This window comes from Lissotriton helveticus, chromosome 6 (assembly GCF_964261635.1).
Source record: "Lissotriton helveticus chromosome 6, aLisHel1.1, whole genome shotgun sequence".
NCBI lineage: Eukaryota > Metazoa > Chordata > Amphibia > Caudata > Salamandridae > Lissotriton > Lissotriton helveticus.
This window is the reverse complement of record NC_136067.1, coordinates 1,096,074,816-1,096,102,473: the sequence shown is the minus strand read 5'-3', so window position 1 is coordinate 1,096,102,473 and position 27,658 is coordinate 1,096,074,816. Positions and strand designations below refer to the sequence as shown.

The 27,658-nt window shown below is 45.7% G+C and overlaps 1 protein-coding gene across 2 annotated transcripts in view; it reads right to left on the bottom strand.

Moving 5' to 3' along the window:
* The window catches only part of TTC27 (tetratricopeptide repeat domain 27), a 1,731,040-nt gene that overhangs the window by 1,336,494 nt on the left and 366,888 nt on the right, over nt 1–27,658 (bottom strand). The gene's annotated exons all lie outside the window — the stretch shown is intronic.

Here is a 27,658-nt window from a genome sequence, read left to right as displayed (position 1 = left end):
TTGTTAAACCCTTTGACAAAGTCTTTAGGTCTGCCTTGCTTAAAATGACACCCTTTGTATTGTAAAATCACATAGTCAGCCATGTACACCCGTAGGGGTTAGGAGCAGTAATGTCATTGTCCATGTCATGAGTGATGTAAAATGTGAGGTCATTAGCAGTCCATTGCGGGGAAGTAAGTTATAGTTAGCGCATGTAACTGTACCTGCTGAATTTCACTCGTTTCGTACAAGTGCAATCTGAGATAATGATAAAATCCCTGTAACCTTTGGCTTGTTCAGTGAACTTCTAATGGTTTTTAAATTATATTTCCTAACTATAACATCCATGTAACCTTAGTTCTTTTCCCAAGGAATAATTACAGTTTTTTTCAATTCTATTTCCTAACTATAATGACCCTGTAACCTTTGTTTTCTTCAGGAAATTTCAATTTAAAAAAAAAATTTGTGTTCTAACTGTAACCTGTAAACTTTCAGAGTGGGCATGTAAGTGGCTGTATAGGTCAGTGAGTGGGTGTATGAGTGAGTGGCTGTATGCGTCTCTGAGAGGGCGCGTGAGTGGCTTTATGGGTCTGTGAGTGGATGTGCGAGAGCCTCTGTGGGTCTGTGACTGGATCTGTGAGTGGCACTATGGGTCTGTGAGTGGATTTGTGAGTGCCCATGTGGGTCTGAGTAGGTGTGAAAATAGTGCTATGGGTCTGTGAGTGGGTGTATGAGTGCCTGAGTGGGTGTATGAGTGCCTGTGTGGGTGTGTGTGGGCGTATGAGCGTCTGTGAGTGGAGCTATGGGTCTGTGAGGGGATGCGAGTGGTGTATGGGTCTGTGAGTGGGTGTGAGAGTGCCTATGTAGGTCTGACGGGGTATGTGAGCGGCGCTATGGGTCTGTGAGTGGGTGTGAGTGCCTGTGTGAGTCTGTAAGCGGGTGTGTGAGTGCCTGTGTAGGTCTGTAAGCAGGTGTGTGTGGGCGTGTGAGGGTCTGTAAATGGCGCTGTGGGTCTGTGAGTGGCTGAGTGGGTCTGTGAGTGGCTATGTGGGTCTGTGATTGGAAGTGGGCGTGCCTGTGTATATCTGGGAGTGAGTGTACAAGTGACAGTATGGATTTTGGGCATTTGCATACTTAGGTATTTAAAAAGGAGAACCATGGACTCTCACTCACCAGGAGACAACAAGTACGAAACCACTCACTACAGATCACATTGCACTCCATTAGATCAATGATGCATTCACCTCCATTAAGAATTTCAGATTGTTTTTCAACGTGGAACATAAGAGGAAACATTTGATTTGCCTTCGCCAAGCATAAGAAGGTACGAACGTTTGTGCTTTACTGAAGTGGAGCTTCAACTTGGGCACCTGCTATGTTTATATTTGTAAGTGCTTCCTGTTGAGGTTTAATTTCTCTGAAATGCGCTCCAGGGCTTGACTGGAACGTCATTTTTTCCCAGAAGGGTTCCCAGTTTTGCCGAGAACGTCTACCCAACTGTAGTACTTTCATCTTGTTAGTTAGCAATACTACCTCGTTGGGTAAATGTCTTGTGCATATTCTACACATCTGTGTAAAGGACAACTGGGTAATGTTTCCAGTCACCTTGTATGCATGTAATTTCGATAATGTGATTGTTCCTCAAGTGTCTTTATCCATAAATCTGTGATAGCCTCAATCCATGTCAAGAGAAAAAGACAAGAATAGAAAGAGGCGAATCTCCACCAAACGGGTACTTCCTCTTGACTAAATAAAGTGCGTGCGTCTTCATTTGGTGGAGATGTCCTCATATTCCTCTGCATCAATAACGTGTCACCAAAATCGGCTGGAAACAAGCTTGGGGGCCTTTTGTTAAAATGTTCAACGTGAGAAAAGGCGGGAAGAACTTTGTATACTACTAAGTAAAACGGGGAGGGGGCCATATGGTCTCCCTCCCCGGGCCAAATTCGGCCCCAAGGACTCCATCCCCCAGGGAACAGCCACAATTTAATAGGTGAGCGGGGCCAAGCGGCCCTCCTCGGTCGGCCGATTTGGGCCCAGGGGCCTCAGGGCCGGGCCTTGTCTCCCTGGGTGCCCGCGTCGCACCACAGATGTACGAGAGGTTGTATAGGGGTGTGAGTGGGTGTGTCAGTGCTTCAGTGGATGATGTCATTTGAGATGTCATCAGTGATATCTCTGACCATGTCAAGAGTGATGTAATATGTGAGGTCATAAGCAGTGGGTTGTGGGGGCGCATGTTATAGTTAGCCCAGGTAACTATAACTGCTGAACTTCAATGATTTTGTACACGAGTGAAATGTGAGCCTAACTATAACGTCTCTGTAACCCTTGTTTTTTTCTGTGAATTTCTAAGTTTTTTTTTAAATTCAATTTCCAAGCTATAACCTACCTGTAACCTTTGTTTTTTTCAGTGAATATATATATACACACACACACACACGTATATACACACATATATATATCTGAAATCTCTGAGATGTTTTCAGTTTTTCTGCAACGCTCTGCCAGTTTGTGTGGTGCCAGCCAGAAAAGGAGGAACCACACCAGAGTAATTATTGCACAAGGAAGGCAGAATTTATATTAAAAAAATATATATAGATATATGATAGTGAGTGTGTGTGTATATATAGATTTTGTTCACGTCTACAGTGCAAAAGGTCAAATTCAAGTGTATTACTACACAACAGCAAATATGATTTGAAATAAATACTTTGGGAGCCTTATAGACTGCATGCAAAACTTTAGACATGGAAACATATATATATATATATATATATATATATATATATGTATAGATCAACTCCACACTATATATATATTTTTTCCCCCAAACCCACCACCACAGGACTAGAAAAAGCAGCACACTCACCCGGGAAGATTTCTATGTTGATTTGTTTATTGGTGCACAGTTGACAAACCCAATGCATTTCGGTCTTCGCTCCGATTTCAACCACACCCTGCATAACATATATTTCTATTTACAAGTGACATAATTTCCTCATCTGCAGTGCATGATGGTACGTGTGGTTTCCATCATTTATCTAGATTTGCCATGTTTAAAGTGACTTTGTGCAAATTAGTGCAATTTGTTATATTAAAGTGCTTATTGTGAATAAAGTGCAGACGTGCAAATATGCTTATTTCACAATAAATCTAGAGAATTAAAATTGTTATAAATAGAGGCAAATTTATATATCAGAGTTGCTCAGTTACTCAATTGTTAATATTTTGTTTTAGTGCCCTTAACTTTTGCTCTGTTGTGGGTAGATATCACAGTTCTTTATGAACGTCTTTAGTCCTTGCCATTTATTGGCTCACCTTCCTGTTGTATTAGTAAATTTTTGTTTAATTTTTTTCTCGTTTATTTTTTTCTTTCCCTTGTTCCTCTTCTTATGTTTATTTATAAGTTGTTACCCTGCAGTGGGTTTAGTCCTTGTTTTTTTGGCCAAATTTTTTTGGGACACTAAACTTACAATTTTGTATCTGATTTTTTTTTGTTTTTTCATACCTTTGGATTTTCATTGAGTTATCTTGTGATTGTTCTCTTCTTTTTGGTTCTTTGTAAACAAACAAAAAGCTCCTCATCTTGATTAAGGCCTTCTGGCTTAGGGTTCTCATTGACAGAATATATCTTGATTCTCTTTGTCTTAACATTTTTTTTCGATGTCCACCTCTTTCTGAAACTTGGATTTGTTCGATTGCATAATATTTAAGATCTTCCCAGCTGCTGTTATGTTTTTCTTCCATATGTTTAGCAACCACATTTATCCGGTCCCTGTTTACTGTGGCTCAGATATTTCTAGTATTCTCTATATCAATTTACATGGTGTGCTTCCCACATATTTCAAATAACTGGGGCATTCCAGTGCATACACAACAAATTTACATATATGGGGGCCGATTCTGATTCGGTAAAATCCCGTACGAATAGCCGTACAGAGCATTTTTCCCGTACGAATCGTATCCTCGAACGTCCCCGTACGTACGATGTAGTACGATGCGTACCCAAAGCAGTTCTCCGTACGAATCTTACCAAAGCCCGTACGACTCAATAATCCGTACGAATCGCATTTGGAACGCGCAGTTGGCGATGTCCGTACGGATCGAAGCATCATTTTCCGACCCAGCAAGTACGATTCGTCCAGTCAACACTCCGTACGACTCTTTTTTTTGCGGGAGCTCAAAATGTCCGGAAAAGCAGAATTCGACTCGAAGTGCGTGCAAAACGGACCCCCGGTACGGTTTGTACACCCCATGATCGTAGGGGTACAGTTCGTACACCTACGGTCATGGGGTACGGTTCGTACACCGCGTGATCATAGGGGTACGGTTCGTACACCCCATGATCGTAGGTGTACGAACCGTACCCCATGATCGTAGGTGTACGAACCGTACCACTACCATCATGGGATGTACGAACCGTACCCTATGTGATTGTGTGGCTCTCCGTACGAATTGCTCATAAGCGACGTTTAGCGTACGAATCGCTACTCATTCCCCGGTCCGGATCGTACTTGTCGGGTCGTACGGCCTGTTTCCGATTCGTACGGTTCACTTTCAGGGTCTGTATCGTACGGATTTTCCCTTGCTTTTTGTACGGTTGGCAACCATTCGGACGTATTTTTTTACTACGGATTGTACTACCCAATTCGGACGGATTTGTACGATTCGTACGGAAACGGCTACGTATTCAAATCGGCGTACGGATTTGTTTCCCGAATTGGAATCGACCCCATGATGTGTTGATTATTTTTTACATGGTGCCATTTGTCAATTCAATTTCCTTTTTGTTTTCACCAATTTTACATGCTTTGCAAATTTTACAGGGCCAAAACCCTTCCGATTTGAACCATGGTCTTTTTTGACACATCCTAAAGTGACTGTGTATAAGTTTCTCTCTCAGGTTTGGCACTCTTTTATAAGTGATGCTTGGATGATTCTCCACTATTTTGACCACCGTGGGATCAAGTTCTAGAATTCCCCAATGTTTCTTCAGAATGTTTGTTAGTCTGTTTGTCTCTGCTGAGTATTTTGTTATCAATCTTACCACATCCTTCGGATTCTCTTCTTTCTCTTTTTCTAGTTCATGTAAGATGTATGTTCTTTTCTTTGATTTGACTCTTTGGAGACCATCCATGATTATTTTCTCTGGATATTTTCTATTTATAAAACAATCTTGAGTTTCTTGACTGTATTTTTCAAAATTTTCCTATAAAGGCCAATTTCTGCGAATTCTTAAAAACTTCCCATATGTGATACACCTTTTCAAGTTCTTTTGATCAAAACTTTCTGCATGTAAAATGGTATTGGTTGCTGTTTCTTTTCTATGTAGTTTAGTTTGTAGCGTGTTGTGCACACAACATTCTGTATCTAAAAATCTTACATTATGGGGACTAATTTCACATGTGAGTTTAAGATTTCTGAGTTGTTATTCAGTAGTTTAAAATATTCTTCAAATTAATTTTCTGTGCCATCCCAGATTAGAAACAAGTCATTTATAAAACAAAGCCTTTCTTAAATAACTCATCTGTTTTTGTTTGTCAAAAAGGTTTATATTATGTGATGCTTGGATTTCTGATTTTACTTCTTGCCCTGTTTTGCACTTCCTCTTGTCTGCACTCCTATTAATTTCTTTGTCCCCTGTGGCATCTCCTTGTCTGCCCTGATTTCCACGTCCTCTTGCAGAGAAATGTGTTTTGTCCCACTGTTGTTGCAGTAGGGCTAATTCCAAATTGGTAAAAAAAAAATAACTCTCCATGTTCTTGGCACTAGATTTGGGTACACTCCATTTCAGTTAAATTTGGCAGAAAACTACATCTTGTTCCAGAAAGAATAATTTTCTAATTTGGTGTAAGTCCGTTCAGTAAATATTTTAGAAATTAAGGTTAAAAGATAATTCTATATACCATGCCAAAGAGGATCCATCCATGACCCAAGGGATCAAAAGATAAAGATCCAATTGGCTGCCATCTATATCAACAAAGATGTTGTGGCAGCCATTTTAGGACTTGAAAAACAAAAGGTAAAAAATTTAGGGGGACAAAGTAGGGATTTCTAGATTCCCTAGGCCTGGGTGGGAGGCTCTGAGGCCAAAACGAATTTATTTTTAATGGTACTGCAGACCCGCAGAGGATCTGCTTTTTCAATCAATCACTAAATCAAGGCTTTATAAAGCAAGGCATTTCTACCGTGAGGGTCTCAAGGTGCTGGAGTTGCTAACTGCTTCATAATGATCTATTTATTTGAATAGCCAGGTCTTGAGTGCTTACCTGAATTGGGCAGTCCTGAGGTGCAGGGGAAGTTTGTTCCAAGCTTTGGCTGTCAGTGTGGAAGGAGCGTCCTCCGCTATTGTCTCAGCAGATCCAGGGGGTATCTGCAAGGAAGAGGGATGCAGAATGTAGAGGTCTGGTCGGTTAGTGGAAGGTCATGCGTTTGTTGATGTATGCTGGTCTTTCAAGGTGCAAGGCTTTGTATACAATATGTGGGTCAACATCTTGAAATGCCATCTCTTCTGGATCAGGAGCCGGTGTAGCTTTTTTAGGTGGGGCGTGATGTGAGTCCATCTGGGATAGTCCTAGATGAGTCTTGCCACTGAATTTTGTATTGTCTGTAGTCTCTTTAGGAGGCGTGCAGTGACTCCTATGTAGAAGGTGCTGTCGTAGTCCAGTCTGCTGGTGATGAGGGCCTCTGTGACAGTCCTTCTGGTGTTGACTGGGAGTCATCTGAAGATCTTGCGGAGCATGCATTGGGTGTAGAAGCAAGCGGATGAGACTGCGTTGAACTTATTATTCATAGATAGCTTGCTGTCCAAGGTGATGCCGAGGTTGTGGGCATGGTCTGTCGGGGATGTGCAGAGTTCAGGAGGCCACCATGCGTCATTTCATGGCGTGGTATCAAAGATAAGGACTTCTGTCTTGCCATGTTAAGCTTGAGACAGTTGTCTTCATCCAGTAGCCGACATTCATAATACACCTGTGGAAGTTGGCTCTAGTGGTGGAGGGGGTCTCTGACAGCGAGAGTATGATCTGGGTGTCGTCGGCGTAGTAGATAATGTTTAGCCCATGCGATCTGATGGTGTTGGCCAGTGGGGTCATGTACGTGTTGAAGAGGGTGGGGCTGAAGGACAATCCTTGGGGGATGACCCAGATCTTTTTGAGTTCAGAGGTGAAGGATGGGAGAAGGATTCTCTGGGTTCTTCCGGTGAGGCATGAGACAATCCATTCGAGGGTGTCTCCCTGAAATCCGATGTGGTGAAGTCTGTTGATCAAGATGTGACGAGAGACAGTGTCAAAGCCAGCTGACCGGTCCAGCAATATGAATGCTACCGTTTTGCTGCAGTCCAGGAGAGCCCTGAAGTCATTGGTGGCTGCGATCAGGGCTTTCTCAGAATCCGGATTGAGAGGGATCCAGGAGGCTGTTGTGTTACAGGTGTTCAGTGAGCTGCTGTTTTATTGCCTTCTCAAGAGCCTTCACTGGAAAGGGAAGCAAAGAGGTGGGCTAGTAGTTCTGTTCTGGTGGATCGGTGGATGGTTTCTTTAGGAGGGGCCTCACTTCAGAATGTTTCCAGTCTTCAGGGAAGAAGGCCAAGGTGATGGAGAAGTTCAGGACTTTTTTTAGCTTAAAACCAATCGTCTTGCTTTCGAGGTTGAAGATGTGGTGGGGCAATGGGTCAGTGGGTGCACCTGAGTGCGGAGTTGTGACAGGGTCTGAATAAGTGAGCAGGCCATCTGGGTTTGTGTTCGTGGGTGTGAGCAGGCTGATACTGTCGGGGCAGGGGGTTGGGGTTGGAATTTTTTCTAGATAACTGAGATCTTGTCATGTAAGGCGTCCGCCAGGGTGTCACACAGTTCTCTGGAGGGGGTGACGTCATTCTCGGCGGCTGCTTGGTTGGAGAACTCCTTCACCATGGCAAAGAACACCTTGCAGCGGTTTATTGTGGCTACTATGAGTCTGCTAGGGCATTCTTTGTTTCTTTCAGGAGGTGTTGGTACTATACTAGTTGAGTGCTGTTTGGAAGGTGGTATGGTCACCTGTCTCTTTGCCGGTGTGCCGCTTTCTTTCTAGTTGCAGGAAGTTGCATTTGGCAGATTTCAGCTCTGTGGTGAACCATCTGGTTCTTCTGGCAGGTCCTTTGGACTTGACTAGCTTGGTGGGGCAATTGTGTCGGTGCATTCAGTGATCAACTGGGAGAAGTTCTTCCCAGCCTGCTCTGGGTTGGATGTTGAGTCTGGATGGGGGGAGTTAAGAGCTTTCCACCGGTATTCGGATATTTTATACCCCGGTGAGCTATACCATTGCAAAAAAAAAAAAGGGGGGGGCTGGGCTTCTGGCCTTCTCAATTTGAATCCCCCTGGGGTAGGACTGAGTGCCCTGATCTCTCAGTCAGGGAACACAGGATTGCTCCTGCACCGCAGGAGCAGAAACCAAAGCGGACTATCAGGCAGGAGCAGCCAAGTACAGCCAGCTCCCACCAAACCCAGGATGGGTGCAGGCAAAGGAGTCGCCGAAGCTCATGGGCTTCCCCTCACAGTGCACAAAGGCTCTGCATTTGTGGATGCTCCAGGTGGGAACTGGGCATTCACAGAAGAAAAAAATAAGGGCGGCACCTGCCACTCCGCTTTAAAATGCTTGTTAAGTGGGAGTGGAGCACCCATATAAGATATATATTTTTAAAGTGTGGTAGGCTCTCAAGCAAGGAGCCAGCAGGGCAGCTGGGGCCGCTGGGCTCCCCCAGCAGGCCTGAACAAGAACTGTGGGTGTCCTAGGTGGAACTGGGACACTCACAAATACATAACAAGCATTTGCAATAATAATAATAATAAGTAAGCTTTATTCGATTTTAAACATAAAATCATAAAAGCACAAAAACACAGCAAAAAACATCGTTAAAAAATTTACAATAAAATATCAACACACAACAGCAGGGATCTATATAAGACCCAGGATAGAGATGCTATATCACATAGATTTGCGATACTTTAAGACTAATCTTAAAAAGCATGAGACAGCAAATATCACATGGTCATTTTCTAATCTTAACATTTTCAAAAAAGCTGGCCTACAGTTTCTTAGACCCCACCGTTTGAGTAAAGGTATCAAATATACTTTTCTAGGGTTAGAGTACAGCGTGCAAAAGAACAATATATGGATATTAGATTGCACCGCGATGTTATCACAAGGGCAGATCAGCTTAGTATGCGACCAGTTATTGGCTTCAGGTAGGGTTACCATACGGAAGAAGATCCCCAGGCGCAGGCGGGACAAAAGCATTCGGTTAAATGGACTGGGATCGACCTTCAAATAAGTTTGCAAACCTTCGTTGGGGGTAATTTCCTGAAAGTTTAAAACAGTGGGTTTAAGTTTTTCACGGTTCCATCTCATAGTATCCAGGTGTGTAGTTATTATTTTTTTGAGAGTTGATCTAGAGACATCCTCCATTGAACTTGGATTTTCAAAGTATTCCCGTAGTCCTAACTCTGTTAGAAATGTTCTTACGTAGGATAGCCATCTAAAATTAGCAACCCCGTCTAGGGCTAAGCAATCTTCTAGGAGGTCCCTATTGAACCCAGCTTCCTGTGTTGTCCACACCTTATGCCATAAAAGAATTGGAGACATCTTAATGATGTCACTCAAGTGTCTCACACCTGTCTCAATATGCGTCAAAAACGTAGAAGTGCTTTTAGGCACTCCTAACAAATAGCAGATGTATTGATTTTCACTGCTCTGCAGGGTGGAGTCCTTCTCAATGCCCCATAGGCCAGCGCCGTAGGTGGCTGTGGAGACGCATTTGGCCCGGTAAATCTGGATCAGCTCCCTGATTGGTTTACCACCTAGCCTGTCAGAAAAGGCGCGCAAGGCACCTATGGAACGGGTGAAAGCCAGCTTTCTGGCTGCAATCGCCGGCTTCCAACCACACCTCCTGTCGAGCACGACCCCTAGGTAGCAAAACCTATCGATGGTAGCTAGTTTTTGTTTATCCAGGAATATGGTACAAGGGGCCCTATTAAATTTACTAGTGCATGGCATGGTGAATGTTTTAGTTATATTTACTTTAAGGTTTCTCTCCTGCATGTAACCTGCAAACCTGGTAACCGCCCTCTGTAAGCCCACTTGCGTTTGGGACATTATTGCCGCGTCATCGGCATAAAGGAGAATGGGTGTTGGTGAGCCTTTCACGGTGGGGTAGTCATTTGGGAAGAGGGAAAGATATTGCCCCACAGAATTTATGTAATACGTAAAAAGCAACGGCGCCAAGATGCATCCTTGTCTTACCCCTCTTGACAATGCAAATTTGTCCGTACACTCCCCCTTTTTGCCATATCTAACTCTTGCCCCCGAGTTGCGGTACAGCTCCTTGATGAAGATGATTATTCGGTCATCAATACCCAGGTGGACCAGCGTAGACCACAATAAAGTGTGGTCGACGCAGTCGAAAGCGGAGCTCAGGTCCACAAAAGTTATAAAAAGTGCTCCCCCTCTGGCCTGAGTATACTTGGAGGTGAGGAGAGAAAGGTTTAGGCACTGCTCAAGTGTCCCCAGACCTTTCCTGAACCCATACTGCAAGTGTGACACAACATTATTATCTTCCTCCCATACTTGGAGTCTTTTTAATAAGATCCTTCCTGCTATTTTCATTAGGCCATCCAGCAGGGATATTGGCCTATAGCAGGTCGGGTCATCTCGCCTGCCCTTTTTAAAAATAGGTACCACTATGGCATCCGACCAGGATTCAATGAACCCATTACGGTTTCCCGAATTCAGAACGTTAGTGAGCAAAGGGGCCCAGAAATCTGGTTCGGCCTTGTAAACATCTACTGGGGTGCAATCGGGACCAGCTGCTTTGCCTGGTGCGCTTTCCCTAATGGCTTCTTGGACTTCTCCTAATGTAAAGGTTAAGTCTATCGGAAATGGGTGGGGCGTGGAATTTGAACCTCTGCTGCTGATTATACTTTTATCCGCTATTGATTTATGCCCCGGGGATAAGGGAATGTCTACTATGCTAGATTGGTTGTATAGCTGTCTAAAGTGGGTAAACCATCTTTCGGCAGTTATAGCAAGGTCTATTTTGTTTCCGTCATCCCTTGGTTGGTAAAGGGTTTTGACCAGCCTCCAAAACTGAGTGCTGTTTTTCTGTGTTGAAGCAACTCTCAGTGTTTCCCAGGCCTGATTTTTTAAGGCCAGTCTTCTTTCATTCATTGCAGATTTATATAATTTCCTGGCCTCCCGAATTTTGCCGGGGGATCTTGGTTTCAGGGCTAGTGCCTCTTTTAAAGCTTTTAGAGCTTTTGTGCACTTTCCGTTGAACCATCCTTCGGACTTAGTGGGATTATTTTTGGGAGGACGGGTCAACGTTTTTTTTTATATAGTTAGCGATATTGGCAAAAGCTGCCATAACAGTGGTTGGCGCCCCAGGTTGATCCAGACATACGTTCACGTCTGCTGCACAATTAGTGATTAGCTTCTGTAGGAACGTACTAGGAATAATTTTTTCCCATTTTAGCACGTAGCCATTAGTTTTAGATAGATTGACCCTATATGGGTACAAGTAGGTATTGCCCTTATTTTCAGTGCGTCCTTTTATATTTAAACTGATTATCAGGGGATAGTGGTCGCTGAATACATCTTTTCCAACTTCCCACGAGGTTACAAAACCTTGGTTAGCACGTGCTATTAGTATAAAATCGATGGTTGATTTACAACCCCTTCCAAAAAAGGTTGGCTCAAAGGATGCAGGCAGGACACAGTTCTGATTGGCAAAGGAAAAATCAAAATTGAAGACGATATCATTTAACAATGTCCCCAACTTTGTATGGACAAAATGTGTCGGTTCCTCCCCCCCATAGTCGTCCAAGCCGCATAGACCCGAGTCGGTGTGTGGACAGATGGTACAATTAAAATCACCGACCCAGATTATTCTTGCCCCCTTGGATAGGTCAACAGCTATAGCAATGTGCCGGCACATATTAATCATAGTGACCTCCAATTCGCCATTAGGGATATTGTTGTAAAAATTCACCAATACAATGTTCCCTCTGTGGCCCCAGGTAAGAGATAAAATTTGGAAAAACGTACTGGAAAGCACTTTGTTAACCTTTACCTCTGCAGATGTTGAGACATATATACATAGCCCACCCTTGTGACCCAATGTTGAGAGCTTGGCCGGAGAATGAAAAGTCTGATACCCTAACAAGTGTAGCTCTTCATTACACCATGTCTCCTGAAAGCACAGGATATCATGCTTATGTATCACATCCAGCCAAACTGAGTTAGTGGTTTTACTTGCTAACCCTGCCACATTCCATGATAGAAGGGTGTTTAAATAAGATACTCTGCTATCAACCACAAGTGAACTGCCTTTACTAAATGGAGAAGTTTGCAATCGCAGGGGTGATGTATTTGTAGTGAGAGAAGGGGTCCTAGAAGTGACACTGGAATAATTCAGGGTATTTATTTGAAGGGAAGGAGCAACACTAAACATCGGGCTATCTCCAGATGAGTTTTCCCTTGGCCGCGTATAAACTTTAATCGCCTTTAATGGGCTTACCAAAGGATATTGGATAGTTGAAAACAGATGTTTCTGGGGCTCCTCCGGTCGCTTTTTTCTAGTAACTTGCTCGTGAAGTCATTCATTTTCATCCAGTTGTGAAAAAGGGTGAAAAAGATTGGCCAGAGGTATGCTCCAGGTATCCTTGGGGTTATACGATTGAGAATTATCCCAATTATCCCAATTACTGCCAAAAATAGGGTTTTGATATTTTGGCGGTTGCTGGATTGGCTGGCAGAGTGGAAAATGAGAACCATAAGTAGGGTCATACGGGTTCTGCCCCCTTGTCATCATTGGGAAATCTATTTTATGGGGGACAAATGGTCTATGGCTCTTGGGTTGAAGTGGGGTGAGCCTAGGTTGAAAGTGAGGTGGAATTTGTGCCATATTCGGCGCTTGGGCTAACATCCGTGGTTTTAGGGCTCCATACGTGTTTTTTTGGTACCAACTATTCCTAGGGTTGGGAATTATGTGCCTTGGTGGTAATATATTAGGAGGAGGTGGCTTCAGCATCGATTCAGGATAGAAATAACCTAAGTTGTGCGTTGAAATCCCCCCTGTACCCGTCCCGGGGAACCAATCACTAATAAAAGTGACTAGTCTGTGGTCTTTGAAGTTGACAATGATCACATCGCCATCTTCGTCCTTAGGTCTAGTACCTACCCAATTACATTGCCTGACCGAGACGATGTCACCATTTAGATGCGAGGGAAGTGGTCTATGTTTCCGCAGCCAGTAGATGACCTTATTTTTTAAATTGTCTTGAGGTTCATACTTGCCGGGTGGCAGTGGGGGAACCCCTGTAAGTACAATGACAAAGTTTAGGCTCTCTGGAGGTAGATCAGCGGTGTCCCTTGGGCTTCTTCTGGCAGGGTTAGATGCAATAGGAAAAGACTTTGTTTTATTAGAGTGAATATTATGGGTCCCTATATTTTTGCTAGTGCTGTTAGTAGCTGTGGCGAGAGTATTTTTAGGTTTGTCACTGGATTTATTAACCTGCACTGGTTTATTGGCCCCCGCTAATGACGGGGAATTTGATTTGGGGGTGTTACTCCCAATATTCGGTTGTTGGAGAGCTTTTATACGCTGACTAATATTGGTGGAGACATAAGGGATACCGGGCGAAGTACCCTTCAGCTCTTGCCGAATTTGGTCGACACACTCACCCAATCTGATAATCCGTTCTGTTAGAGGGAGAATTAGAGCCTTTAAAAGGCAGTCAATGTCGTTCAATAGCCCTGCATAACTAGGCACAGATATCGAGTTAGGGATCGTATTTTCCGATATCTCCGTTGTTCCATCCACTAGGGGGATAGTAGGCAGAGAATGTGTCTGGGTTATCGGATTATTGGGAGGGATGATTCTCCTTTTTAATACATACTTTCTTCTTTTCTTCCTCGGCGGAGAGCCACCCACACCCTTAAGATGTTTACTAGTGACCTTAATAGGTGATTTTAAAGACTTTCCATCGGGTCTGTTGGGAAGATGTAGGTCTGGCTCAGTTGGAGTAAATACCGGAAAAGGTATGCTTTTGTCGTAAAGAGAAGCCAGTTCGTTTTGATTAGGACTTAAGACTATAGGTTGTGTGAATGATGGGTAAGGGGGAATCGAGTCAGAAATAGTTATAGTATCTATCTGATCGGGGGACTGAGTTAAAAAAATGCGAGGGATATCCTCTAGAGGGGGAGAGGTATTGACAACATCTGTAGGTGTGGTCAAATCTATTAAAGGACCTGTGACTATATCTTGGAACTGAAGGGGTCTATGTTTTAACTTCTCGATAGAGAGACGTCGCTCGGTTCGTTTCTCTGCGAGAATAAGCTCCCTACCAGCCTCAATCTTTATTTTTGCAAAAAATTTGTCCAGGGGGCCAAGAATGGAAGAAGTAGACCCTGACATGCCTAGAACAGAGTTAGCCTCGGGAGTAGACATCTTGAAGGGAAAGGAACTAATGATATTAACCTTTATAAGGACACAGTAGTAACTAAAACTGCAATGGTGAGATCAAATCAAGGGCACACACTCAATGGGTCTCAACAGGGTGAAACCGAGCTAAAAAATAGAAATTAAATAAAAAACTAACTAAAAAGGACACAGAGAGTAAGCCCAGCCCGGCCGCTGTCGGCCCCGGACGGCCACAGACGGTCCCGCCCTTGTCCCGGGCTTCTCCCGGCGCTCTCCCGCGCGCTCCCGCGCTGCGGGTATGACCACTCCTCTTTATAGGAGACCTCAGGTTACCAAGGGGGCGGGGCCGGCAGGGAGAGGAGCCCAGCTGGAAACGGGCGCGCGGGGACTCCTGGTCCGTGGAGTCCACCCGCTGTTTCCTCGCAGCCCTGCCGGACACCAGCTGATACCCCTTGCAGATAAGCAAACAGCCGCTGTCACCGCGAAGCGGGACCCGCGCAGCGGGTCCGGCGAGCAGCAGCGGTTCAGCAGGCTGATTCAATGGAGGTCCGTAGTGAGTGGCGTGGCTTGGCTCCAGACAGCAAATCCGCCGAGGGAAGGGCAGAGAGCCTCTAAATGGTTGCGGTGAATGGGGGCGGGGCCGGCAGGGAGAGGAGCCCAGCTGGAAACGGGCGCGCGGGGACTCCTGGTCCGTGGAGTCCACCCGCTGTTTCCTCGCAGCCCTGCCGGTCACCAGCTGATACCCCTTGCAGATAAGCAAACAGCCGCTGTCACCGCGAAGCGGGACCCGCGCAGCGGGTCCGGCGAGCAGCAGCGGTTCAGCAGGCTGATTCAATGGAGGTCCGTAGTGAGTGGCGTGGCTTGGCTCCAGACAGCAAATCCGCCGAGGGAAGGGCAGAGAGCCTCTAAATGGTTGCGGTGAATGGGGGCGGGGCCGGCAGGGAGAGGAGCCCAGCTGGAAACGGGCGCGCGGGGACTCCTGGTCCGTGGAGTCCACCCGCTGTTTCCTCGCAGCCCTGCCGGTCACCAGCTGATACCCCTTGCAGATAAGCAAACAGCCGCTGTCACCGCGAAGCGGGATCCGCGCAGCGGGTCCGGCGAGCAGCAGCGGTTCAGCAGGCTGATTCAATGGAGGTCCGTAGTGAGTGGCGTGGCTTGGCTCCAGACAGCAAATCAATACAATGCAATAGGTCTCGCATTTATGGGAGTTTGAGCTATTGGCATTGTAAATAACAATGCCTTTAATGTATGTGTTGTTTTTAAAACAAATAAATAAAAGGCATTGTCATTTGCAATGCCAATAGCTTAAATTGTCAGAAATGCAGACCTATTGCTTTGGAAATGCATTCCATGAATTTTTTAAAAAAGGTTTAGGAGCGAGATTGTCCACTATTTGAGAAAATAGTGCTTGGAGGCTATAATCAAAGCCTACAGAGTAACTACACAGGTAACAGGGGGTGTCGCCATGGGAGGTTACAAAATGAGACAAGGCTGCAAGGCTGTAATAGGGAGGGACTACTAAGCCCATTGGCCAATGAATAGCCACAATTTACTGTGAACAATGACACAAGCCAATTAAATATGGGCAGAGAGTGGCCGGAGCTCCAAGTCCCTACCTGAATACAGCTCCACCTAAAAAAGGGCAGGAGAGTCTTGTACTGGGACTAAAGAGGTATGAAGTGCATTTAAGACTACACAGCCTTGGTATTTATTCCACGCTCCAATGTTTAATTGCAGCTGCTGAGAGCTTCGGCACCTGCACTTTTTCTATTACAAATAAGGTACTGGCTAGAAGTGTGCATGCGCCCACACTTCCCAGTGCACCTCCCAGGCTGTTACTGACCAAGCAGCTCGCTACAGTTTCCATCAGCCACCAACGCTGATTATAGCCGCACGGTTTGTACTGCTACACATGGTTCATATTGCAATGCCCAGCAGCATGCTGGGATCTGGATGCAAATGCTACGTTGCCTGTGCTAGTAATCACTGCTAAAGCGACCATATTGGAATGGGAACTATGTAATGAGAGAGCATGCACGGCACCCATGCCAATCATTGGAGGCTTGTAGGAGCCTGCTTTTCCCAGCCTTAGGGGCATAAAGATGAGAGGGAACTGTTACCAACGTCTCACGTCAAGTCACCATGCACAAAGAAACCCTTGCAAAAAATGACATGCAGGCATTAAAGCTCAGAGCGCTTAGGCTCAACCTTTCATCATTCCAGGCTCTATGCGGGGTGGCCACGGGCTCTTTAATTGTGTTAAAAACAGCAACGCAGCATTTGCGGGCAGTGCATATGTTTTAATTGCAGCAAATAATATGTGCAAAAGTTAGTCCCCTTTGGCAATAAGCACTTTAAAGGTGAGATTAACATAAACGCGCGCACACTCACATTCCTACGCCCTCGGGTATGTTCGTGGGCTGAGTGGGATGAAATGAGAGGTGGGCCATGGCTCGGGTGGTTCAGCAGACACGACGTGGTGGTAGTTTCCTGGGAGACACCACCATCACGTGGGTATGTTGGTTCCGTACCACCTGGACTGCTCCAAGTGCCGGTGAGCTACTTCCAAGTGAAGTGGAATGACAAACGGACAGGGACAGAGACATGTTTAGGGCATTCTGCTAAACGCGGGTATGTTTAATATGCAACTGGTGGGCATGTGATAACTGGACGACTCCACGTGCTGGTACCAACAGGTGATGCTGAGTGTGGTGTAATGTGCGTTGGAGCGGAAACGCGGGCTCTTCTGGAGTCATATAGTGGTTTAGTTCCGTGACCTCCGTTTGGCATGTCTGCTGGGGCAGCGGGGCTGTGCCAGGTGGACAGATCGAAGTGCTGGTCCAAGAATGCGAGTGAAGTGAGCGGCGGATACAAGTGGACACACCAGTTCTTCTGCATACATGTTGTGGTACAGTTTCATAACACACGCCCACCTCACATGTGTTTATTCGGGGCCCTGGGCCTGCTGTAAATGGGCGGCTCCACGTATGGGCAGTGCTGAGTGGGGTGCAAAGAAAATGGTGAGCAGGATTTTTTTTTGGTAGACATGTGGAGATCCCGCTAGTTCATTCTCTCACAAACAAAAATCGCGGGTATGTAGGAATGTATATTGGCTGGACCGTGGTCACGAGATATGTTGGCCGTCCTAAGTGTTGGCACGGTGTTGATGGAGACATGGTTCTGCTGCAGACATGCCGTGGTACAGTTTCATCATACACTCCTACCTCGGGTTTGTTTATTTGGGCCCCTGGGCCTGCGACAACCGGACGGCTTCAAGTACTGACCGTGCTGCTGAGTGGAGTGCACAGAATTTAGTAAGAAAACAAATCCTCTTTTGAGACATATTATGGAACACCCGCCCCCCCCCCTCTCTCTCTCTCTCTCTCTCTCTCTCTCTCTCACACAAACGCACACAGAGGAATGTTTATTGAGTGGCCTTGTACCTGAGATAACTTGCTGGTTCTAATTGTTAGCGGTGTGCAATGAGCGGTGAACTGGAGCGAGCGCACAGGTACCTCTGTCTTCAGAGGTGTTGTAGTACAGTTTAGTTAAACAGGCCTGCATCGGATATGTTTATTGTGCCACTCTCGGCTCTATGGGTTGGCACAGTGTTAATGAAGGTGCAATGAGCGGTGGATAAGAGCGAGCACATGGGTAGAGGAACCTGTGTCTGCAGACGTGTTGTGGTACAGTTCAGTGTTAAACAGGCCTGCATCGGATATGTTTATTGTGCCACTCTCGGCTCTATGGGTTGGCACAGTGTTAATGAAGGTGCAATGAACGGTTGATAGGAGCAAGCACACGAGCTCCTCTGTCTGCAGACTTGTTGTGGTACAGTTAAGTGAAAGCGTCTTCATCGGGTGTATTTATTGTGCGGCTCTTGGCACTGAGGAAACATTATCATTTTAAGTGTTAGCACAGCGTTGGTCGAGGTGCCATGAACGGTGGATAGGACCGAGCACACAGGTTCCTCTGTCTGCATACGAGCTGTGATACTGTTTAGTGGCACACGCCCAGCTCGGTTATGTTTATTGGGAGGCCCTTGGGCCTGCGTTAACCGGACGGCTCCGAGTCCTGTGCAGCGTTGCGCTGCCGGTCATCTGCAGCCAGCCTCCTATCTCCCCATCACGGAGCGCGAGTTTACTGTACACACGCAGCCTATCTGCAGCGAGTCACCGTCCCTGCAGATAACACTTATCCAAAGTTTCTCCGATCCAGGGAATGCCGCTCTGCCCCATGTGTGTCTACTGTACACAGGGAGACGCTTCGTTTAGTCCTTCTAGAACCATAAACTTGTTTTGCTGATGAAGATCCCAGCTGATACTCATCTCTCGGTACAGAGTTGAAACATGATTGATGGCCATAAAGTTGTTGTTATTATTGAAGATGTACTAGAGTTAAACTGCACAGGAAAACGTTTCAGGTTATTGTGGCAATATCTGCCCCTGAACCGGACAGGAGCTGTGCAGGAAGCCGAGAGTAACAGAAGCTTACGTCACGCCAACCAGGGCAAACACAAGCCCTCTGCGTGCGCGACGACCTGCACTGCTCTGGTGAATGCGGGTTCACGAATCCATCGTCCTCTGCGCGTGCTGTCTGCACACCCCACCAACAAGATGGCCGCTGTTTGTTCCATCGTTATAATGAACAAGACGTGAACGACACCAAAACCTGCATTGGGGCGGGACTTCCGTCTTCTGAATGGCCAGAGAAGCAGTGCTGGTGACGCGGGGCTCCCATGCCCGAGGGAGAGCCCCGCGGAGGCTGCAGAAGGCGGGAGTGGCGATAAGTGGGGCAAGTTGTAGGGGGGAGGGGGTGCGCTTGTGTGTGTGTGCGCACGTGTGTGTATGTGTCACGAACTGTGTAATGTGCCGCTGACTCTGCTTTTGTTGTAGTTTCCCCGTATGTGTGCGGGACCGGAAAACTACAATTCCCGACATGCCCAAGACGTAAGGGGCGTGACGCGCGTCACCGCGCTCAACCAGGAAATAAATATGCAGCGAGGGAGACAGACGCTGCCGATTATTCTCGCCGTGGACCCGGTGTTTGAGGTGAGCCTGCAGCTACGGATGAAGTAAGTGCTCAGACTGTTTTCAGCACACATCCTTTGTACCCCGTGTTGGGTTGGGTACAAACTACAGATTTAGCGGACTAACGCGAGGTGAGAGTCCTTCTCCTCGTTTTGGTCCTTCCGTTGTTGCATACTCCGGTAAGGAATCTCCAGGATCGTGAGATTCCACTCTTGGGGGACTTCAATCCTGAACTGTAAGGGTTGTGAGCAACTTTCGTTTTGTTTTCCTTTTGTTATAAACATTCGAACTGTTTAAGGAGAAGGTGAGAGGGAATCAGACTTTATTGCTATCTGTTTGGAGACATTAACGATAGCTGGTTCCACGGTTTCCTGAATAGTTCATCCAGCAGCATAAACATTGCATATGTACAAGGAACGGGTACAACAATAGGGTACAGATCGTATTAAGAGGTATTAATTGATCCTGTTGCCCACATCTTCGTTTTGTCTACACAACCTTTTGATTTTGTCTCAACCTCAGAAGAGAGATCACAGGGGATTCTGGGAAGCCACGGACCTAAGAACTATACCTGATAAATGCTGGTATGATGCGAAGAAACTTGTTGCATGTTATATTGTCAACACTTCAGTGTTCTCAATCTGTTCTTTGTTTCCTTATGGTAGGTCTGGTCCCCGGTATTTCCTTTATCTCTTCTGGTATTTGAGGCTACCCCCTTTTTCCTTTCCAGGTAGGACTTTAGACATACTCTAGCTTATAGGTAAAGGAAGGAAACTCTTTTGACATATGTACGATCCATTGTGTGTATACTTAGTGCACTTGTCTTGTTGTTACAGTTCTCCCTCCCCGCTGTCCCCTTCCTTTCCCTCCCTCGCTCGACTGCCTTGGTGATCTGTATGCTTTCAGCTAGACACCGGGGATGTCGGGAGGTGGAACCCATTTATCTTCAGCACAATCCTGAAGACAGGAACGACTGAGCCTGACAGTATGTGTGCGGGGGGCGGGGTCTCTGTATGTGTGTGTGCGTGCGTGAGTGTAGGTGCGCTCGTGTGTGCGCATGCGTGCAGGGGGAGGTGTGGCTGTGTGTTATGGCTTTCCAGGAGACAGGAGCTGGCCTCAGCGAGGGCGTTCTCGTGCGCGTGGCCCGCACAAATCGCCTTCGCAGAGGAAATGCGCGTGGCCAGTTTCTGTCTCCTGGAAAGATGCGTCGCTCACAATAGGTCTCTGGCGAGACCGCGCTTTCGCGCGGTTAACGTCACGAGACCTAAAAAATCAGGGAAAGAAAATAAAAGAGCTGCCGGAGCCACTCATTTGTTGTTCACTGTTCTAGAACGGAGCACCTTATTATGCCCTTTGTGTGCTAATTTGCATTTTTTGTATGCTTGGTGGTGCCGCATCTGGGCAGGAGCACCATCATAATGTGTTTAAACATTATGGGGGACTGCAGATAGTGAAGCAGCCCCCACCCCCAGAAATAAGTAACACATATGAACCGTATGCTTCAAGGGTCTAATGAACAGGAGCCCAGGAAAGGACTAAGTTGTTCTCAAACATTTCCAGAGGGGAGTTTTGCTAGGTCAACTCCTGCTTGCACAGACCCCTTGTGGACGGTGGTTTTATGACTGCATTATGTGTCCTGAGGAGTGTAAAAGAAAGCCTCTGAAACGTACGATATGTTTTATGACAGTGGTCACCCTTTAATAAATCCAATAGACTTGCCTTGATATATTGAAGTTCTGATTCCTTGACAAAACCAATAGGCTTCCATTTTATATACTGAAGTCCGGACTCTTTGATTAAGCCAAAAGGCTTCCTTTTATATATTGATGCCCAGCTCCCTGACAAAGCCAACAGACGCGTCTTGTATACTGATGAAGTCACCCCTTGGGAAAGCTAATAGGCATGCCTTTAATATATTGAGGTGACTTTACGTTAAAAAACAAATCCTAGAAATTTAGAGAAAAAACAAATGTAAAATGGCAGCGTTCGGTATAGGTAAAAACCCCATACCAATTCACAAAAAAAAGGATAAAGTGGCGTTATAGTTGGGTGAAAATATCACTTACAACATACCATTTCAAACAGAAAAAAATACACCGAAATTCACCCATTAGCTACCTGAACTAAATAGTAGTCTCCGGCGTCCGAGATGGCCGCGTTTTAGCTCGGCTCCGATCACTCTCCTGTCTGCAATAAATATCCTGTACTTTATCCTGCCCCAGGAAGTATTCCACGATGTGCAGTGGAACGACGATAACTCACAGGCACTTACCGTTTGCTCCGGTGATTCCTGGGTGTCACGGATCCTGAGTTACGCCCCTGTCTGCTTCGGGGCCTCCGGAGCGGCCGGGCCTGGCACTCCTTGGCGGCGCCCGGGCTGGACGGGGCGCGGTGGCCGGCCCCTGGTGGTGGTGTGGAGTCGGTCGGAGGGGCCGATGTGCTAATAGACCGATTGCGGCCTCCCGGGCCTGGTCCGGCGGTCCTGCGGCCTGATGTTGGGGAGCTGACTTCCATGGACGGGGTTGACCGTACATCTGGCTCGTCTCCCCTTTGTTCTCCGGCCCGGCCATTTTGAGTTCCTCCGCCCGGACTCGGAGAACGGTGCCGGCGGCGTGTGGGGTGCCGGCGCATCGCCTTCTTCTGGTGGCTCCCCTTCCTGCCCTGGTGGCACCTCCGCTGGTGGTTGCCGGTATCCTGTTTTGCCCCGCTGATATCCGGGCGGGGGTCGGTGTTCGCAGCGGCCCCGCCGGGCTTCTAAGATGGCGGCCGGCCCCATGATTCTTGGCCTTGCGGGGACCGGCGATGCGAGTCCGCCGCGCGGCACGTTTGCTGAATACTGTAAAGGTGAGCCTACGCTCCGCGACATCCTCGCCGCCCTGCGCTCCTGGGGGGCACCCATGACCGCCCCGACCGCTATCCTGGAGGGGGGTCCCTTTGTTGGGCCTGCCGGACCCCCCTCGGTTTGTGCGGCTTCATCTTTGTTGTGTGCTGCTGGAACTTTCCTTGGGGTCGTGGACCTTAAGGCTGCTGATGGTGTGGATGTGCGGGGATCCGCTGCCCTTCTTCGTCCTGTGCCTCCTTCTGTTCCGGAGGTTCCCCGGCTGGATCCCGTCTGGACCGACCTCGATGGGTCTCCTTTTCCTCTTTTGCCTCACATGGCCGTACGAAGATCCTGTGACGGTGCCGCTGGACCGGCTTTCTCCGTATTCTCATCGGAACTTTGCCTGTTTTGCCTGAAGTGGTTACTGTACTTTCTGGATCATCCGGGTCACGATCGCTACATTTTGAGTGTATTTTTGATTCGACTCCCTGTTATTCACCTCCTGTTTTATGTGGTCTGGTTCCTGGTGCGCTGGACGATTACAGTTTGCGAAAAACGAGGACAGGGTTGAGCTGATCTTGCCTCTGTGGACTGATATTTTGTGGTATGGTTGGGTGATCCGTTCATAATTGTATGATTATGTTTGATACGTCTTTACGTTCCTGGAGCTTATCCGTGTGTTTATTATCTTCCCGTGGGCTCTGAGTATTTTCGGGCGGGGGGGTGGGAGCTGAAGGGGTTTTGATTATGTGGCTCCTCTCCCGCTGTTTTTTCCCTGTTTTCCCTTCTCCCCCCTTTTTAATCTAAGAGATTCTTTCTTTCTTATATTTCTCTATATTTCGGGTTCTAATTAGGGCGACAGGCACGCTGCTGGGGGGTAGGCCATAGCCTTCTGCAGGGGTGCAGGGTGGGCTGTGCGGGGTGGTGGGGGGGTCTGTTTATTGTATCTTTCCCTGTTCCTCTTTTTGGTTCTATGGCTCTTATGTATCCCCTAATTTCGTGGCGCGGTGTCGGCACGTAGCCCCCCGGGGTGTTTGTGCTGGCATGGCCCTTTTGGTATGTCTGCTGTCACGGTTTACTACGCATTCATTTCTCCTGTTGCCACTAGTTCCATGTGCCGACTTAGTATTGGGTACTTTGTTAGCCGTGGGGGGCGTGCACTGACGCTGCGCCCTCACTTTCCCCCTCCCCTTTTTTGATGTCCTCTTCCTCCCCTTTTTTCCTTTTCCCCACCCCATTTTCTTTTCTTCCCTTGGGTTGTTGTAACGGAGGGCTTTTAGTTTTGTAAACGTATTTTTCGCTGTTTTATCATTATGTGCCCTGATGGTGGTGGGTGGGTGCTGAGCAGCGATTGTGATTGTTCTTGATGTGGGACTCACGTTCTGCCTTTGCCAAAATGTATTGTTCTATTGGTCTTTTCCTGTATTCGAGACTTCGGCTTGCTCACGGCCCTCTGGACTTTACAGATTGACATTATCCTGTGACACCCTTTATTCTATTATAAAATTAACCTACTTTTATCCTGTCCGTGATGGCGACTCAAAGACTTGTTGCCTTTGCCTTTCATATGAGCTATTTAGTAATCCTGTTGTCTCTCCTGTATTGCCTCGTATGTTTCTTAATTGTGGTGGCCGGCCCGGTGGGTTGAAGGCCCGTATCTGTGCGCGCCTTCTGTACAATAAAGGTTTAAAAAAAAAAAAAAAAAAAATAGTCTCCCCTTAAATTAACTACAACTTGCGCCCAGCCATGCACTGCTTTTACCTCAAATATTACATCACAAATGACATGTTCAATGATATAAAATCGCTAATGACATCTGAAACTACACCATTTATGACAACACTGTGCATGATGGAGGAGCAAGGTATAGCTACTTCATGGGGCGAGTTATAGTTACTTCATTAAACTATAACTGGCAAATTTCCATTTTTTTGGTTTAAAATGTTGTTGTGTCAGTATAACATCACCTTAATCTTTGTTTTTTTTGTTAGGCTATTAGGGTGATTTTTAAAGAACGTGTGTGTGTGCACACGCATGCATATATGTACATATATGTATGTGTGTGTATGTATATATATATATATATATATATATATATATATGTGTGTGTATGCATGCATATTTATATATATATATGTGTGTGTGTATGCATGCATATATATGTACATATATGCATGTGTGCACACACACATTCTTTAAAAATCACCCGCAATTAAAGTGTCTTATCCCGCCTTAAAGAGTATAAAAGGAAATGGCCCTGAGCAGTCTGTTAGGAAGCATAGTACTTATACATGCCTGCGCCTGGACGGGAATGAAGGTCATTTCTGAAAGATATACGAGGCTGATCAGATCACACTAGACGAGAATCAAAATCTATATTGATGCAGGTGTTTCTACCCTGCGAAACTGACAGTGTAAATCTTGCGCAGGTTCAATTTATAGCACTGAGCAAGCATGACCTGCATGGGGATTTCATCTAAGATTTAGGAGCCTAATTGCACGAACAACAAATCATATGCTAGGCTGGGATTTTGAATGCAATCTTTTTTACCAAATATTTCACCTTTCAACATTGACCTGTTTTGTGGTAAATGTAATTACTTTCCCTTCCTACCAATCTACAAAGGTCAAACCTAAAATTAGAAAATATTTCACAGCAGTTGGAATTATAGCATATAAAATTGCAATTTGCTTCATCTGGGTTAAACTGGAACACTAACTTACTGCATCAGGCAGGTGTTTGTTGAAGATCCTAGACATGGACATTCCCAGTACCTCCCTGATTTCAATGAGGCCGCCAAAAAGTTAATGCCTCATTAGAATTACAAGATCAGCAGAAAAACACACCGACCTGTCTTATTCATGCACAGATTTGGTCTGGCTAAACAAACTAAAATCTACATATGAAAACTTGCAGATACATCTCATTTCTGAGGAGGCCCTCAAGGTCCACAATTTTACTCCACCTCACCGGAGTTACGGATACCACTACCGTGGGTCTCTGGGGTCTCGGATTTAGAGGGCATCATACCAAGGACATCGTAATGAGGTTCGGAGAGTTCCCCAAAACAGTAATTAGTGCTAGTGCACGCCTATGTCTTTCGTTCTCAATGGTACAACATGCTTTCAGTTAAAGTGGTACCTACCAGCTGGCATGGAAGTTGTGATCCTATAGATGAAGGTATGCAAATTCAATGAAACAAATACAGGTTTCTCTTTCAATATTTAATTGTCCATTATTTTACCCACAAATTTGCCACAGAGAAAGCACCTTGCCCCTTCCCACAAATTTGACGCTCATAAAAGTGACATCTGCGCGTTCATTTAATGTTATTTTTGTACTTACAAGTTTGATCACCATTTAGAGTTACCATCCATCTGTTGGGAAGGAACCTTGGGTTGACTCTCAAATTCAGTTTGATCATTTCTCATTTTTAAAACTGGATTCATCGACTTTAGAAGTTTTGTTGGCTTGCTATTTTTGGCTAATTATTTTGACAATTCTCTTCGTTATCCTCTTTCCTCATCCCTGTGATGAGAGATTGGTAGACAGGGCCGAACTGGCCATAGCGGGCACCGGGCATTTCCCCAGTGGGCAGTCAGGGCAGGGGTCGGATTTGGAGCCCAGGGGGCGTTTATTTTACCGGGGCCTGTTTCACAGCATAGTTGCAATATTGGCCTGCCCCCCCCGTAACAAATGCTTTCCACTAGCACCCCTTCACCCACCTGCCCCCACCCCTTCAAGCTGTTTGCCAGGGCCTTTTCTCGATTCCCAGTCCGGCTTTGAAGGCAGACCATCTTTTCTCTATCCCACTCATATTGCTGAATTTGTCGATTACAAGGCTAGTGTTCAACACTGCACAATTACAGAGCAAGCCAGTCTCCGCCCATCTGCAGTCAGATCCTGCCAGTCACACTGCTCTTCCCACAACACAGTCATGTGAGTAGCTAAATAGATCCCCTTCACCTAGGCAATATCAGCTTCCGAGAACCATAATTCCAATAAAAATGGAACATCTCATCTCCCATTTACCTCTGACGAACATTAGCTCTCTGTTCAAACATGATTTAATCAAAAATCCGACCAAACATTTAGAGATGGTGATTAAGAGTTGACTCTGGGGTCATGGATTACATTCCTCTACCAATCATAAATTATCTAATCTGCTTTGACTGGGAGCAATCAAGGTGGAGGAACTATGCTCATTCACCACTAGAACCTGGATTTTAAAGCTAGGAATTGTCTTTAAATTCAAGGAACCAGTGTAGTAGATTCTATCAAGTACGGCTAAATCAAGTTCTGTTATGTACCATTTAAGTGATTGCTAGACACTTTACTAGAATTTATGGATTTGCTTATATAATACATGAGATTCTCCCACTAAAAAGCAATGTGACGTACCTACTTGCTTATTATAAAGAAATAACTGTGGAATTCAACTCTAATAACGTGCATCAAAGCCTGATGCCAGAGCCTGCAGCCCAAGGAGAAACGAATTGCAGGTCACTCAGCTATAAAATGTAAAATAAGCTATTTAAAGAACTAAAACGAAATGTGGCTATTCTTTCCTCTGCTTTGTTTTTCCAGCTGTACATAGACAAGCAGAAAGGAGATGTTTATATAGCAACATGCTTTTTTTTGCACTCCTTAGGTATTTTTTATTTTTATTTTTATAAAAGCTAGAATATTTATGCATGGTTATACACATTCTGAGCTACTGCGCTTTTAAAAAATAAATGCCTTGGATTAAAAGGATTCTATATCTTTTTGAAACAAACACCGATCAGCTTTTTATGATGCATTTAATTTTGCTCTAGAGATTCAACTTTTATTCTTCATGTTTGCGAACATGCTCTCTCTTTCAAGTGAAAGTGCAGGCACCCAGAATCTGAGTGGTTTGGGGAAAAGATGAGTGTGGACCATGAATTATAAAGAATGTAGTACCCTCTGCCATGCATGATCAGGATATTGCAAGTCACCTGTGAGTTCCATAGTCGTATAAAGAAACTCAGCCTTTTGCCTCATTCCGGTATATGGTCATGGTACTCCTTGGTGACTTGCAATAGCCTTATCATGTACGGCAGGGGTTACCTTATTCCATATATAATAGAGAGCACATAATGGGTGCAGCTTCAACCACATCTTGGTTTAAATGGATCTCAACTTCTGTCCAGTAGTTTCTGCACTACCCATATAACACACCGTTTAGAGGAGAGGTCCGCTCAAAAATCGACTCAATGACAGTAGAAGGCACAACTTTCGGCTGGCCAGGTATTATGCACAGTGTTTTTATTATTTTTCTACTGATGAAGGAGGCAGCGTTATCCTAAAGACCTGGGAAGACCTCTTCCTGAAATATTTGAACTTCAGTCACCAAT